Genomic DNA, 16,208 nt, shown 5'->3' with positions numbered 1-16,208 from the left:
TGAATGCACTTCTCTATGGAAGACTTTGTTTTTTAAATAAGCCTACCCATCTTCTGCCTCACGGAGACTCCTTGTTAAAATTAAAGTGTCAAAGTCACACATGGGCATTAACAGGGAAAATACCAGGTCTGGGCCTGAGGGAACTGTCCATCCAAGGCCACGCAAGCGTGGCATCCTCTGCCACAATGGCCACTGAAAACAGTAATCCCAACCAGGAAACACTGGTGGGTGACCAGCCTAGGAAACTGTTCCCCCAGCAGCTCATGACAGCCTGCAGAAAAACAGCCTGCTTTGAGCTGGCACGTCATATGTCCTGATTCAGCGCATGTTTACTGCACCATACTGGGCCCACATGCACCTGGAAATGCAGTTTGTAGGACTTCAGCGATGGGAGCTGCAAGAGCTGTGAGCCTCTCAGCGCCTGAGCACACCAAATCCACAAAGAAATGGTCGGATCATGATATCACAGGGAACTCTCGCCAAACCAGCTGAAATCATTCAAACATTCAGAGCGTGCGGGGGGGGGGGGGGGGGGGGGGGCGACCCTCTGTTCTAAATATATTCCTTTGAAGGCAGCTTGTTATTTAAACAGCTATTGCAAAACAGGGTTTACATGGAGCTGCTCTAAACTGAAGAGGGAGGGGAAACTGGTTGTGGGCACACAGTCACCACCCAGGTATTTTAATTGCAAATCCCAGCATGTTTTATAGATGTCTAGAGAGTATCTTTTTACATGGGCTCCAAGGATTACAATAAGATCCATCATGTTTTATATGAACCTAGTGACAGTACGTAAGTCCCACCCTGATGATGCCTGAGATGGGAGGATACCGTATAACAGCCCATCCATGGAGCCAGGAATAGTTCGAGGCATCTCCACTCAGTCTAAGGCTCCCAAGAGAGTTTAGCCGAGCAGAGCAGCTGCGGGGCAGTGTCTCTGTCCTGCACGCTGGAGACGTGTTGTCTCTCAATGCCTTCCCACTTGCCTCGGCTCAGCACTCGCAGGTCCTGGGAGAGGCGGTGCAGCATTCCCAGCCACTGCAGAGCCTGCCAGGGCAGAGGAGCTTGCAGCAGCCCAGCCTCCAGATCCTGAAGTGAAAGGGTGGATTGCACCTCCGTTCCCAAGGGGCTCAAATGCCCGTGGTCAGACTGGTAAGATAAGGTGGGATTTCCATGGCTTTCCTGGTGTGATGCACTGATCCGTATCACATCGGCAGCAAGGGCTGGCAGTTACCTGGAGCATTCCGAGCGGCTGGGCAGCGTCTGTGGTCCCTGTCCCATGGGCACTGTGTTTGTCCTCTGGATGCGAGGGCAGGACTGAGCCTGCGCCCAAGGCTTCCCCCAGTACACTACAGCCTAGTAACAGAGCAGAGAGATGTGCTGGAGCTGAGCTCCTGGGGCAGCCTGCTCACTGTCCCTGCTCTCCAGGACCCCCTGGCCAAAAACCCCCACACACAACTGCAGGAGCATGGCTTTGGCTGACTTGGTTTCCCCTCAGTACCCCAGCAGCAGACAAGCCCAGCCCTGGAAATGACCCAGCACTGCCAGCTCTGCAGTGGCTTTTCACTCTTTCAGCTGGAGCGGGGCTCCTGTCCGTACTATTGCAATGCTCCTGTGAGAAGCGATGCTGCCTGTCCTGATTCCTCCAGACCTTGCAGCATCCCAGACGCAGCTCCTCACTCCTACAAACAGGCCATGATTCTGTAGCTTGCTGCTTTTAGGCTCAAAAACACCAGTATACGAGGGAAAAGGAAGGGCAGGACTAAGAGACGGTCTGCACCAGACACGCAGGCAGGTTTTCCCCGCACACCCGCACAACTTGCCAGCAGGCACAACGGGAAGAGCTGCTGCGATCCTATGGCCATTCCCCTTCCGGCCCTGCAAGGGTGCTGTTTGTGCACATCGCCAGGCTTTAGCTCAGCTTTCGTTTTGTTGTTAGTACAAATAGGGGAGTCCCAAGTGTGTCTACAACCCAAATGCGAGATTCCCAATGGCAACCAGCCCAGCAGTCAGCAGGGGCAGCATGTCCCATTTGGCCTGGCATGACCAGTGCATAAATGCTGCAACCTGCTACAGCGCTTATTCCAGAAATCCCAGGGGTGCAATCTTTCCTGAAAAGCATGTCAGTCTGTGCTTAGACACAGGTTTTGCTTCCTGTCTTAGAAAGCTTAAACAGAGAAGGTGGCAGGTCTACTGTGCCTCTGCCGGTGTAGGTAGCCATGCACAGCATTATTCTTTGGAGGAAGACTGCACCCTTTGTGGACTCATACATCCATAAATTCCCACTTGAGGGTACCTAACTGTGCTTTTCAAGTACAGCTCCACTGAGGGGAGAGAAGCCCCTCCAAAGCATGCAGGGTGGGAACCGTGGCATTAGCAATCACTGTGACACTCAGCAGCACGGGCACAGGGACACAAAGACACTCAACTGCCAGCAACGGCGAGATGGTTGTGTACGTGACGTGAGTGTTAAAGGAAGATGTCTCTATTGCTCCTGTGAAAACACTGGCCTGAATATCCCCCTTTCCCGATGACCTCTGTCCTTACACAAGGGGCAACGTTTGGGCAAATTCAAAACTAAGCTTCCGTTCACCAAGCTCTTCCTACACTCTCTGTCCTTGTGAGTGCTCGTTGGAGCTGAAGTTTGTTGTTAGAAATGCCCACAGCAAATGACCTGCCGGCCCCTGGCTGGAGATCAGCTCCTCATGGCGTGGAATTTGCTTTGGTGGAAGCAGCAAACTGGCACCCTCAGCCAGCCCAGCGGTGTAAGTGAGGGCAACCATAGTGTGATCACATGCAACCAGAGGCAGAGTGGAGGGAGATCGCCCTGCCCAGCTATCCCCGGTGCTGCTGGTCACTAGCCACCATCCCCAAGGCCAGGACGGGGCACCGTGGGCTCCTCTGGCAGCCCGGTAGCAGAACCAGGGCATTTCATGGGATTCTGCCCTGAAAAGCAGGGTCTCGGCACCACTCCCGCAATGGTGGAAAACAAGCACAAGAAAGCCTAGCTTCAGCCACCAAGTGAGATGCCAGTCCTCCCCAGACTTTATGCAGCACACCTCCTACCCCTGAGGATGGACCATGGAGCCCCGCTTCTCCTTGCCAGGCCAGGGACCCCTAACCGGCAGTTTTCCTGTCACCTTTGCAGTAAAGTGCCTGAGGACAGGAGGGCTGGAAAAGCCCCAAACCTCCCTGGTACCTGTGTAGATAAAGTACTGGTAAACAAGGACACAGCCTCCAGGGCAGCCACAAACACAGGCAAAACAAGAAAGTGTTCGTGTACCAGTACAAAAGCATCATAAATACTCTCCCACTGCCAAAAGACCTCTTCAGTCTTTTACTAAATCTCATCACAGGAACAATTTACAAGCCAATAATGCTGAACAACTCCATTCCAAACTCTGTGTTAAGCTTTATTTCAGGCTTTCACACTTTATCATGTTAGCACCTCCCGGGCTGGCACTGGACTAACACATGCCAAGTTGAGAAAGGAGAGTAATGGAGTGGGGCTTGTCTCTGCGTCTGAAAGTCTTCCAGTTGGGAAAAACTGCACTTTCATAGGCACCAAACTTCCAGAGTGGGCTTTGTGTCCCCTTCCCAAAGGAATGCCTCTTGATGGAGAATTTTGGCCACATAATCCTTAATCATTTTCCCCTAAAATGCAGCTCTTCAGTAAATGCTCTATCCTGGACATCATCTGTTCTTGCAGGTATATCCAGGCCTTAACTTCTGTGACTGTGGGAGGCCTGGAACATTCAGGAAAAGCTGGATATTCTGGGCTCTGTGTTCTGATGATCACCACACTAGGCAGATTCCCCTGCATGCTTCCAGCCCTGCCAACAGAACCAGCCCCGCTGGCAGCCCCACATCTCCCTCTGGAGACACGTCTAACCCCCGTGCTTATATCAACAATAGTCATTGACCAAGAATCTAAAAAAACTACATGGGAACTGACATGCTGTAGATCATGGAAAAACACCCTCGTAGACTGAGTTTGAGAAGGGAACTTAATGTAATTATCTTAAATTAATAAGAGGAGAACATTCCTCTTTGGAGGTCATCTCCATTAACTAATGCAATCCTATTCGGTTGTAATGTAATTGTGTAAGCATTGTGTCTCCCATCCAAGAGCTGGGGCTCATTACAAGAACAATACAACTCTGTTACGTTCAGTGTCAAGGCATCAGTATCCTTCTTAGCTTGCACACTGATACGGAAGAGCTGGAAGACACAGCTTCCAAATTTTCAGTAAACAATGAGGAGATGTAAAAGGAGATGGCTGCTGGAGGATCACCTGGGGGGGACTGGCAGGGTCTTTCTGTGCACTTAGCAGCACGGTGTATACCTTTCCTAAACCTGGCCGCTACTCGTTTTCCCTGACTTCAAAATGCAGCAATGCTCTGCCACCCCTCTGTACTGCCAAGTCTGCTCTTAGATTTCACAACTGCTAGCACACAGCAAATGTATACAGCAGTCTCCGGTGGCTTGCCCTGAGAGAATGTGTTACCAATGGCTGCTTAATTCAAATTGCAGCTTCTTTAGAAAATACTTCTACAAACATTGACACTCCAAAAAAAAGCTCTCTTTAGCCTTTTATAAGCTAGGAGTTTATTTTGTTAATATTTTTCTGCATGGCATGTTTCAAATGAGAACATTCTGAAAGTAAATTGGCAGAGTATTTATTGCTGTTTATTTCTAAGCAGCTATAAGCCAATAATAATAGAGAATCCTCTTCAAGTGAAAACTAAATTCCTTTCGGTTAAAATGCTCAGCGCAAAGTCTGAAGCTGCATTTTGTCAAGCAGATGCAGAGTGTCACCTTATAACGCCCATGCTAATGGAGTAATAGGATTGGAGCTGCGGCTAGCTACCCAGATCATTACGATAATCCTGGCCTAGAGAAAACAATTCTGCACTAAGCATTGCTACTCTGGAGAGAGTCCATTCCCTGGCTGGCCCAGCCGCCTCTGCTGCAGGCACACGCACAAACATATACACAAACATGCTGGGGTTAGCACTTAATCCTCTAACTGCCCACAAATGCCACAAGTATTCAGCAAAACAGAGGTCTGGATCCCCCCGCCGAGTCCTGACTTGCTGGGAAACCTCAGGCGCGGTTCTGCCGATAGCTCCTTGTTAGCAGGGGATGCTGCATGGTGGCACGCAGATGCCAAAACCACCCCTGCCTGCTGCTGGGGACAGGCAGACCTGCCCAGCACAGGCAGCCCAGGCTCTCCATGGCAGGGGCTGGGGCTGGGCACTGCCATGGCACCAAGCCCCTGCAGCGCATGCAGCAGGGCTGGGTGGGGATGGGGTTTGGCTCCTGGTGGCATGGAAGGAGTTAAGTGGGGTGGCAACCAGACACCAGCTGAACCTCAACCCAGCTGTAGGGAATAAAAGCACTGAAAGCACCTATCTCTTGAGGGGGAAGTATCTGAGAGTGGGGTTAAGTAGATTGCAGCTTTCTGGGTGAGTGCTGATAGGGGACCTTGGAGTTCAGGGCACTCTCTGGACTGGGGCCTTCAGCTATGGTAGAGGTGAGGGAAGTGCTGAGTGTGGTCTGTAGAGGTGTCCCTAGAAGCTGAGATCTCAACTGCAGGTAGCAGGAACTTTCAGGTGCAAACCACCTCTTTCAGGGCTACTGCTCAATGGCAATGTTCTTAGGAGCAAAGACCAGGGTATAAAGTGAAAGTCCTCGGGAACTGTTGAGGATTTTGTTTTTTTGTTTGCTGGGAAGTCACCAGTTCCTGAGGCTCAGGGCAAGCAGCGATGAGTCTGGGATCCAAGGGTTACTACCTCTCAGTTCCCCCTTGGGAGGTTTCTCTGTCCCTACAGGTGGAGCAGTCAGCCTGGGCTCCCTGGGAGAGCCCGTGACACTTCCACCTGGACACCTGAGCTCACAGCTGGGCATTCCATGTTGTTCCCCTCACTCATGCAGCATGGCTAGTGGCCAGCAAGGCAGCCAGACTTGCTGCAGAGGGGTCTGGAAAGTGGTGTGAATTGGACACCTCCACATGCTGCTTTGTGTGCTTGGAGCTATTCTTGTCTCGTTTGACCAGAGACTGAAGTGCATCCAGTAGAGAGATCCTCAGCTGCAGTACTAAAGCTAGCAGGAGGAAGGGAGCTCCTGCCCGTAGGGATGCCAGGAACTCTACAGTTCCATTTGGTTCTGGAGACCAGCATGGTGCTCCCCAGTGAGCAGCTGCCAGCTAGCAGAGAGCTGTCCCAAGACCTGATGAAGGACCACCCCACCATCTCCCTGTGTGCTGGCAGGACTGATTACTACCACCTCATTTTAGCTTGCCTTCAGCAGCACCCTGCTGCCAGGCTGTGAGACCCAGCTCTGCTGCAGGTGGAGCCAGGCCAGTCCTGTTCCCTGGTCAGGCCATCATGGTGGCTGTGCTTGCTAGGTGGCAGTGCCAGAGGGCTTCCACTTGGCTTTTTGCTCCTCTGCTGCATACTCCTACAGACTTGCTGGAGCTCTGACCTTCCTGGGATCATTTCTACTAAATGCAATAGGCGTGCAGCAAAAGCCCCTCTGACAAGAGTTAAATACTGGTGCTCCTGTCTGTGTTGGGGGCAGGAGGTATCTCAGAGATGTCCTCCCAATTGACTGGCAGCAGTTTTCCTCCAGAAGTGCAAGCAGATCCTGGATTTGCTAATGGCTTATACTGGGTCTTCCCTTGAGCTGGGCAGCATCGTGTGCGCCTGTGACATCTCTGCACCGATACACCAACACAAGCCACTGTGCCCCGGTGGGAAAGGTGCTGAGCTAGGCATGCAGGACTGAGCAGGGCTACAAGAACTGCAGTGGAGACTTGTGGGCAGCGAGGCAGAGACTGGATGTTTTCAGGCAGCAGAGGACAGGGCAGCGAGCACCCCCACGCTGGCTGGCTGCCAGACCAGGTCCTGCAGGGCAGCTCTGCCCCAGCCTGCAAAGAGAGGTGACCCCTTCCTAGACACACAGAGTTAAACAAACAGGCAGCCAAACCACAGGCTTCAGCTTGGTTTGACCTGCAATGATTAAGAACAGGGCTGGAGATAGTGGTTTGAATGCAGAGGAAGGAGCGAAGTAATTCGTGAGCATGCTAGAGAGTCTGGCAGCTGCTGGCACTAGCCGGTGAGATGTGAAGTGCTGGTCTGTGCTTTCCCAGTCATGCACCCAGCAAGGCTGCTTCTACAAAACACGAAGATTAAGAAAGGAAGGATGCCAAACCGCTAACAAAACAAACCCTGCTGGTGCAAGGAATCCCAGAAGCGTCTGGAATTTGCTTGTGAAGCTGGGCAGCCCCTGCTGCCCATCTGCTTTTGTGGTCTCTCCATTCACACACTCCTTTTCTCATTATTTTACAAATTAAATATTGCAACAGTTTCTCTCCAGGTTTGAAGCGAGTGCACGGAGGCGGCTGGTGACTAAAGTGACTCCCCTTTGCTCTGAACAGAGCCTGGTTCGTGCTTCCCACATCTCTCACCCAGCCCAGTCCATTGCCCTTGGAAGGCTGTCTTTCTCCAGAGGCATGAATGGCACCTGCTGGGTGAAACCTTGCTCAGCGTAGGATTCAAGGCTGGTCCAGATCCTCCTTCTTCAGAAGGGGTCATATTTGGATCCCAGGATCCACCTGGGACCCGACAGCAGTCCGGTACCTCTCTGAGGAAAGGAAGGATCAGTTGCTTTAAACTCCAGATGTTGCAGAGATGATCCTGGGGCCATGTATGACAGTGCTGGTGACAGGCACTACCTGCACCCCGTCGTGCAGGTGGGCAGGCCAGGGTGAGCACCCACTCCCCAGCCTGCAGTTCTGTTTCCTAAATTGCAGGCTTTGTGCGTGCCACAGGGCAATTACTAAAGGAAAAATCCTTTTATCCGGAATACAGTACTTTGTTAATCTGATTACTTGTTAATTGCTCCAATTTAACGGAAAGTGGGTAACCTTTAAATTTTAACCATTGATATGCTGTTACTGAGTCAGTGACTTGCTCTGATAGGGCGTTCACTCAGCTTTCCTGGAAGCTGCCCCATGACTGCATCTCTGAACACTCTGCCAGTGTGAATGAAGCCCAGAGAAAAAATATCTTCTCCCACAGCAGCCCTGGTACTGCGGCTGGTGGAATTCAAGTTCAGGCTCTGAATGAGCATCTACCACATGTTACCCATGGACCGACGCTGGGGACACAGACCTCATGAGCAGCTCTACACTGGGCTGTTTACACAAGCTACTTTTCTGAGGGGAAAAAAAAGGCGGGGGGGGATAAGTTTCTATGAAGAATGCGTTCCAGCTGCTGACACACAATGCTATTACTAAAACTGGAAAATGTAGTGCTTATATGATCACCCTTTACCTTTATTGCTTCCTCAAAGAGTGAAGAAACTTGATTAAACACATTTTTAACATTGCCACTGGAGTCCGTGGGAGTCTTCCCCACTCCTGACAGACCTGGCTAATTGCTCATTGCAATGAGCCGCAGTTTTCTTCATGTGCAAGGGGAGGAAGGCTTCAAGACCAGACTTCCATCATGGTGAAATTCACTCAACTTTCTGCGTGGCTGGGGCCTCCAGCTGCTGAGCCAGACAACGCCAGCTCTGCTGGGTTTGTCTTACCCCTTCGTGCTGGAGAGGCCACCAGCAGATGCTGGGGTTCCGGTTGACACCATTGCACCCCCAAGGTGAAGTGCCAGTGTGATGCCTGGCCTTGGTGGGTGCTGGTCCTGAGCCTGCACCCTGCCGGTCCCGCTCGGAGCACCCCTGGGTCCGTTCCGCTGCGGGGCTGCCATGCATTTGGCAGAGGCAAGTGAACCTGCGTCCTGCACCCGAGTGCTTGTTCCCAAACCAGGCTCTTTGCGTGGTCCGAGGACTCCCCTTGGAACAGCAAAGTGAGGATTTACTGGTCACGCGTAGGTGTTAAAGCACGGCACAGGGAGGGTTGGGAGCTTTCCAAGCGTGGTGCTCTGATCGCTGTGCTGGGGGGAGGGCAATCAGCAGTATCGGCGAGGGTCTCCTTGGGCCTGTGGAACATCAAACCCCCTACAAAACACTTCCATGTGCGCCTTCCCGCTCCCTGCATGTCAGTCATGCTTTATTAATCCATTGGCCGGCATGAACATTGCTGTCCCCACAAGTGTTCTTTCATGTTTGCCTACAATCTCAATGTCATCGCACAAAATCAAGAGTAATTATGAACAGATACTAGCCCCTTCGCTCTCCCTCCCCCTCATGACAGCTCCTCAACATCTGGTTTCCACAACCACTCTTAGGGGTGCTCGGAGCCGCAGCTTCAGCGCACAGACCCTCGGAGCAGCTCTGCTGAGAATTAACCTCCGCTCCCCCTTCCCTCCCTCCCCCCCATCATTTTTCATTTTGATCGGTGATCGGCATCAAACAGGTTTTAATTCCTCATCCCACCATCCCTGGTGGGTTCATCCCAGGGTATCCCGGCAGCACGGAGAGACAGTGCAGCAGCCCTTCAGAGGGACCACCTCTGCCCTGTCCCGCAGCAAACCCCTTCTGTCCCAGGTCTGTCCTGGCATCCTTTTGCCATCCCCACTTGCCATTTCAAATTCTGGTTTTAGAGTACCTGTGCAGCTTGCTGGCTGCAGGGCTCTGGGGGAAATAAATGCTGCCATACCTGCATGCAGAGAATTTAACCACTGTCCTTCCACTGAGTCTTTCTGTTTGGATCGACCTGCTGTCACACTGAGCCAGACACAGATTTGTGATCAGAGCATCTTGTTTGCCCTCTGCACCACTTGTCGCTTCCACCTTCCTCTGAAGAAAGTCCCCTGAAGTGTCTGCACAGTTGGGCACTGTATCTCTCCTTGGGTTTCTTCAGGAGTAAGACAAGAGCAGGCCTGAGGTTTGTTCCAGTTTGCCCTGGGCAGCATCCCTCTCCCACCACTGATGGCTATCAACCCCAAACTGGAAAATGTTGGATGCACTGAGTGCTTCTCGAGTTGTTTGAAACTGTTCATGTTTATGTTTGCAATAAAAGATGAACAGGTGCTGGCAATTTAACTAATCAGGTACCATCTACATCTCCTCTGAACTGATTCCTTTGCAATATGCTCCAATGGCTGCTTGGCCGTCCGACAGCCTGCAATTATGCAAACATCCCGATTCACATGGTCCTTATTATGGGCACAAGATGTGCTGTAATCCTGTAATTTTTGCTGGGGCCTGGAACTTGCTGCATCAGCTTTTTGGGCCCCTTGCACAGATGATTTTCCTTTACTGCCCTTTTAGGTGGGAAGGGGCTCTGGGGGGTCCCTGCTGCGGCAGGGCGGTGGGTGTGTTCAGAAAGGCGTCACCAGGACTCCCAAATGCTTATTTTCCTGACGATGCTCAGTGTGGGGTCAGTGTCCCAGGCTGCCTGCGTGGAGCAAGGCGGGGGTCTGGGTCAGAGTGGTCCTGGCTGCCGCTGCCACCATCCCACCTCCTGAGCTGACGAGTGCTCCCACAACCCACTGGTCCAGACGTAACTTGCCACCAGTAGTGGGGACACTACAGTCTGGCTGAGGGACGTGCCAGGCATGCTGTGCGCACTCATGTTTACTGGCGTGCCTGCACGGCCGTGCCAGCAGCAGGGTCAGAGCGATGTGCACACCGACCCTGCCGCAACCCGAGAGCCGCCTCAGCAAAAACAGAAGTCAGTTCATTACAACTTTTGTGAAGAAAGCAACTGCTCCACCTCTCAGCAGCCCTGACCCAGCGGCAAGGTTATTATTTCACTGGTACCTTAATTTCTTTTGCCAAGCAGAGGATGTTCTCCGTTACCCACTCCTCTCCCAGGAAAGGGCTTTCGGGTCCCCCCACCCGCAGTGCTCAGAGGGGTGGCTGCAGTGACAGGCAACGTGTCCTGTGCTCAGTTCTCTCCACAGACACTGCTGTCTTCCACTCAACTGTGAAATACAGGTTGTGTTTAAAATGAAGGGAGAAAAAGGGAAAAAAATCTATTAGACATCATACGTTTAACCAATTCTGACTTGACCAGAATCCAATAAAATGCAGTTCATACAACATTTTTATTGCTAATTGGTTTGACTGTTAAAATTTAAATGCATGAAGTTACTTTAATGACAGACAGAGTGGACCTTGTTAACCTTTAAAAGGGTCTTAATTCATTTATATACCTCCTAAAATGCTTTGCACTTCTCCCTCTGGTGCACGGCCCTTGCTGTCTTGGCCAGTCTCTGGCACAGCCCCCAGAGCACTGCCTGGTGCATGTGTCCGGAGAATGGTTCTCGGAAGAGGTTATTCAATGCAAAACGTGGCAGATGAAGGGGCCAGCAAAGCACGGCCAGCACTAGCCAGAGGCACAGGCACCACTGCGGGTGAGCACCCAGCATGGGGGAGTCTGGGACTCCCTGTGCATATTTATGGAGACAGGCTGTTAAAACAGCTGGTGTATTACTTAGGTCCACGTTACCAACCTGAAGAGGGGCAGAGGGTGGCCGGGGAGCATGAAGCCGGGTGCGCAGCCTGCAGTGAGCAGGGGCATTGGGTGGGTGCTGCAGCCCGGTGGGCGCAGTGGAGGCAGACGAGGCACTGGTGTGGCCCAGGCTAGTGCAGCCCGTCTTGCTGCTTGGAGGCCTGCTTCCCAGGACCCTGGCGTTGCCGCCGCTGGTGTTTTCACCACGGCCCAGGGACCCCTGCCGCACACAGGTCCCGGTGTGTTACACGCTGCCGAACGTTTTCTATTTAAATGCAAATTTTGACTTTTCACTCAGCAGCTTGAGAAAGTTTTTCACACCGGAATGAGGGTCACGATAATAATTTATCCACAGGCCTCTTTCTACAATTACTATTTGTACAAGAGAAGTGTTGATACTTGGGTGGCTGGGAGAGGACTCCTGCAACAGAGTCAGACGGCCGAGGGAAGGGAAGGAGCACGGCCACGTCAGCATCCGTCCATGTTTGTTTCCATGGAATAATCTCATTGCACGGATGTCGCTGTGAAAAGGGCACTGAGATCTACAGGACTCGCACAGCTAACCATGCTGTTTGCCTGTTGATGGGGTCCAGTCGCTGTGTCTCTGGCTGTGGCAGAGCTGCCAGGCAGGGGCAAAACTGCACCAGAGCACACAGACAGGCTCTGCAGACCACATGCACATGGGGGAAAAATTCTTGTTGGGGTTCAGCAAGGTACCCATCCTCTTGCCTCAGCACAGATGCACACACAGTCGGATACCTGAACTGCAGCACACTACGTTTGTCAGTCCCTAGGAGTCTGTCTGACATCCCTTTATAATTAATTACTTAATCCCTGGCACAAGTGGGCATCCTATGTTCCTCAGTGTCGTAATAAGAAGTCACAGGGAACAAGAGACTGGATGGGAGATAACGTCCCAGGGAGGGCTGAGCTGACCAGAGACCTAGACCGGCAAATTACCTCCCTTAACCTGAACCCCACCACGCTCTCCAGCCCATTAAATCAGCATGGCTTATCCCACGTCACCAGCACAGCTTGCCAAGGCCTCGCAGAGGGTCCTGAACCTCCCACACCCACCACCCTTCAGGGGCCTGTGGCTCCCCAAGCGGCATAGACATCAGTGTGCCACGGATGTGCCGGCCCAGGCACCCCTGGCTCAGCACCTGAGAACCACCAGCTGCCACGGAGGATGGACGGGCACTGAAAACTGCCTGCGTCCTGCAGCTCTGTGCCTCTGAGCACCCTGGGCTCTCCAGTTCAGGGCACGCCTGGCCAGACGTCCAGCGTTTCTCCATGCTCACCGCATCCTGCCCTCAGCACAGAAGTGGGTGCTGCAGCTTGCCGAGCCAGGCTGTTCAACAACAAGGGGTCCAAATCTGAAGATGTTTTGCAGACTGTGGGAGCCTGCCTGCGTGCACGGATGTGGGTGAATTGTGCACACTTGTATTTCTTTGTGGGAAGAGCCACTGGAAGAGGCAGATGTGGCTGTTCCTCTATCCATGCCATGTACGATACCTCTCCAGAGCAGAGTCCACCACATGGCTTTGGGTTTGATTCACATCTCCCTGGTGCTGAAGTATGGGGATCAATCAAAGCCCTTGGGAAGAGGGCAGGGAGCCAGCTTTGATGACAGGACGGAGTTGTGTTGAGCAATTGTTCACCTGCCATAGACACCCCCTTTGCACAGGCTGGCACCGGGCTCCTTTCCAACACTTCTAGCCACCCTCCGGTCAGCATTCCGGGGCAAGCAGCACTGTGGGGAAAATCACTCTGTGCTTATCTTTCCCCGGCCCACCTGGGCAAAAGCGTGCACAGCCCCTGAGAACAAGTTGTCCCTTTGAAATGCTCAAAATGCAGCGTAATTGAAATCACACAGAAGTTGTATCATTAAATAATGTCATTGTTTCAAAGCCAAGCACTCAGAGTTAGGAAATGTTAAAATTAAGGTGGCTATCGCAATCTTAATTCTGATTGTTTTGCTCAGCTGCACTAAGACAGAGCCCTTAACCGTGTGATGCATGCTGAACTTTCTACAGTGCAACTCTTTTTCAATATTTATCTTATTCTCATTTGCCAGTACATGGCCCCTGCCAGAGTCACCATGTTTAAAATCATGCTTGGAAGACAGAGTGTTTGTTTGATGTGCCAGGGAGGCTTTTCTACAAGGCACATCATCACAGTGTTTGATACACACACAAACATACCTTCGTTTATCTCATAGCCTTCTTACAAGGTACCAGGGATGATATTTCACAATGTCATAAAAAAGGGGAGAAGATTAAATTCAATGGTTTCCACTAATTTTGGATATCCAGTAAGTAGCGCCTTTTTTTTCCAAACACTGAGCATTCACAGCATCCTTTTTACTCACAATCAAATGGCGGATCTGGGTGACTTTGGCCATTCGCTGTGAGCCCCCAGCAGTTGCAGCCCACGGCCCCAACAGCAGCCGCCTGTGCACAGCCCAGCCCATCTCCCAGGATGGGCCAGAGACAGAGAAGCTGCATCTCCTGAGCTGTGCTGCACCCCCAAAATGTCAGACCCCCTTTCTGTTGCTGTTATCCCTGCTTTTTCCCTACGTACCATCTGGAAAGCCAAGCCAGGTTCCCGTGGGCAGCAGCCTCCTTCCCTGGCAGCCTCAGCCCCGAGAGCAGGACCAGCCTGGGGCTGGGCACGAGGGGCTTGGACAGAAACGGGCAGATCTCCAGGTGATTGAACAGTGCACGAAGCATCAGGGCCAAACCACATTAGCGTAGGGAATTAAGAGAAGTAGAAAAACCAGAAAGCCCATCACGTGGCATCATCTCACCCCCTCCCTGGTTCATCAGCAGGACAGGGATTATTGTAATGCCCGGCTCACGTGCAGCCACTGCCCAGGCGGCTGTTGCTTGCGTGACCTGTGCAGACAGCAGTAGGAGGGGCAGGAGTCTCCTCAGCAGCTCTCCAGATACCTGGGGAGAGCCAAAGGCACAGGAGCTGAGTTTGCTGGGTACCTCCCAGCCCCAGACTCTGGAAGAGCTGACGCTCTCCTGCCCTAATCCTCTGCTTTCTCCAGACACACTCTCCCGGCTTGGCCAGCGCCAGCAGCCCCGGGGCAGCAGCTGAGCGGCTGGCGGGTGCGAATGAGCACCTTGCACGGCCCAGGGAACGGCTGGCACCTCACGCGAGGGCCCGTGTGAGCCACGTCCCTAGGACCGTGCACTGCGTTTCCCTGCACTGCTCGCTGCCAGGACAGGGGACGCAGCACGGCCGCCCGTGCTGCCTCTCTAACCCTACCACCACAAGACGTGCCACCTCCACGTACAGCAAGACCCATAGAAAAGGGATCTGGAGCCGAGGTCACATCCTTTTTCTAATGTGAATTAGTCTGAGCACTAAATGAGTTCAGACTTAATTGTAAGCATTTTCTGTTAACTAAGCAAGAAATCTTATAATAACACAATAAGGTGCCATTTCACAGCATCCAAATGGAGCAATAAGCTAGTGCCTCATTTGTATGTATTTTTTTTCACAGTGATTGCTGACGCTGCTGCTTTTAATATATTCACATTGGCACAGCCATTTGCATTCAGATGCAATTATGAGTTAGAAACTCCCTCCTTTCTGCAAGCTCCAGAAAAAGGGAGAATTTCAGCCCAGAGACACGTTACTGTTCATTTTGTGGGGTCTAATTAAGGAGTCTGCTCTGGCAGGAATCGAATTCCTATTGTTACCAAAGGGAGCGTCCTGCAAAGAAATAGATTAAATTAAACCAAGCCTTTAAAATTCTTCCTTTTTCTCCACAAAATCTTATTGATCTTGAGCAGAAATAGTTATTTCCTATGGAAATAATGACCCTTTGGGGACAGAGGCCAAAAAGATGCATGAACTGCAGCCGTTCCTAAAGAGTCTTATCAGGTTACAGCTGTGCCACACACAGTCTGCCACTGGACAAGCGGCACAGAGACCCTCCACGCCAGGGAGGGCTTGAGGTTGATGGCAAACCCTCTGCAGACCCTGCTGCCACCAAACCTCACTCCAGCTTGGCAGCAGCAACAGGGTTTCCTGAGTCCCATCAGCAAAGGCAGGGGACCAGGCTCTCACGGGGCCAAAGGCGGTGCAGATGCTTGCTCCGGTGTCCCTGCAAGAGCAGCTGAGCTAAGTGGCCTCCCAGCTCTGGGCTACATCCATAAAGAGATTCCAGATCAGAGGAAAGAGTGCCTGGGAAGAGCTGGCATCTGTAAATCTCTGATGTTAACAAGCCACAGCATGGGGCTCCATGGTGCAGGCTGCTCTGGGACCTGAGGTATCCTCCACTTTCATTTACAAAGATGTTGCAGGCTGGCCAGCTGTATGAAAAATTGCAAATATAAATTCTGGCGCTCTGCCTGGAACAAGGGCCCTCCCATATCCCTGCAAGTTGCAGCTGTCCTTTGACCCCTCCTGGTGAGCCCATCTCCCTCCCCCAGTCTATAAATCCCGTAAGATTCTCACAGCTCCAAGGGAAGCCTGCCATCTCCTAAATGTTCCTCCCCAAGACAAAGACCCACCTGGGCTTGAAGAGGTGTCCTGACACCCGCAGCCTGCACCTCTGCCCAAGCATCCGCAGGACACCCCTCACCATGCACCCCTGTGCTGCTTCAGAGCATGCCCTGGCCTTGCTGGTGGCTCGGGCAGGTCCCAGCTGCCTGCAGAGGTGCAGCACCCTCCGAGGTCACGCACGCGTCCCCCATCACTCCCCTTTCTTCGCCATGGGCTCTATTGACAAGATGCCACACAAGAGCGATTGGAAGGCAGCATATCTCTC

The sequence above is a fragment of the Pelecanus crispus genome, chromosome 11 (assembly GCF_030463565.1).
Source record: "Pelecanus crispus isolate bPelCri1 chromosome 11, bPelCri1.pri, whole genome shotgun sequence".
NCBI classification, from domain to species: domain Eukaryota; kingdom Metazoa; phylum Chordata; class Aves; order Pelecaniformes; family Pelecanidae; genus Pelecanus; species Pelecanus crispus.
Note: the sequence above shows the minus strand (reverse complement) of the source record.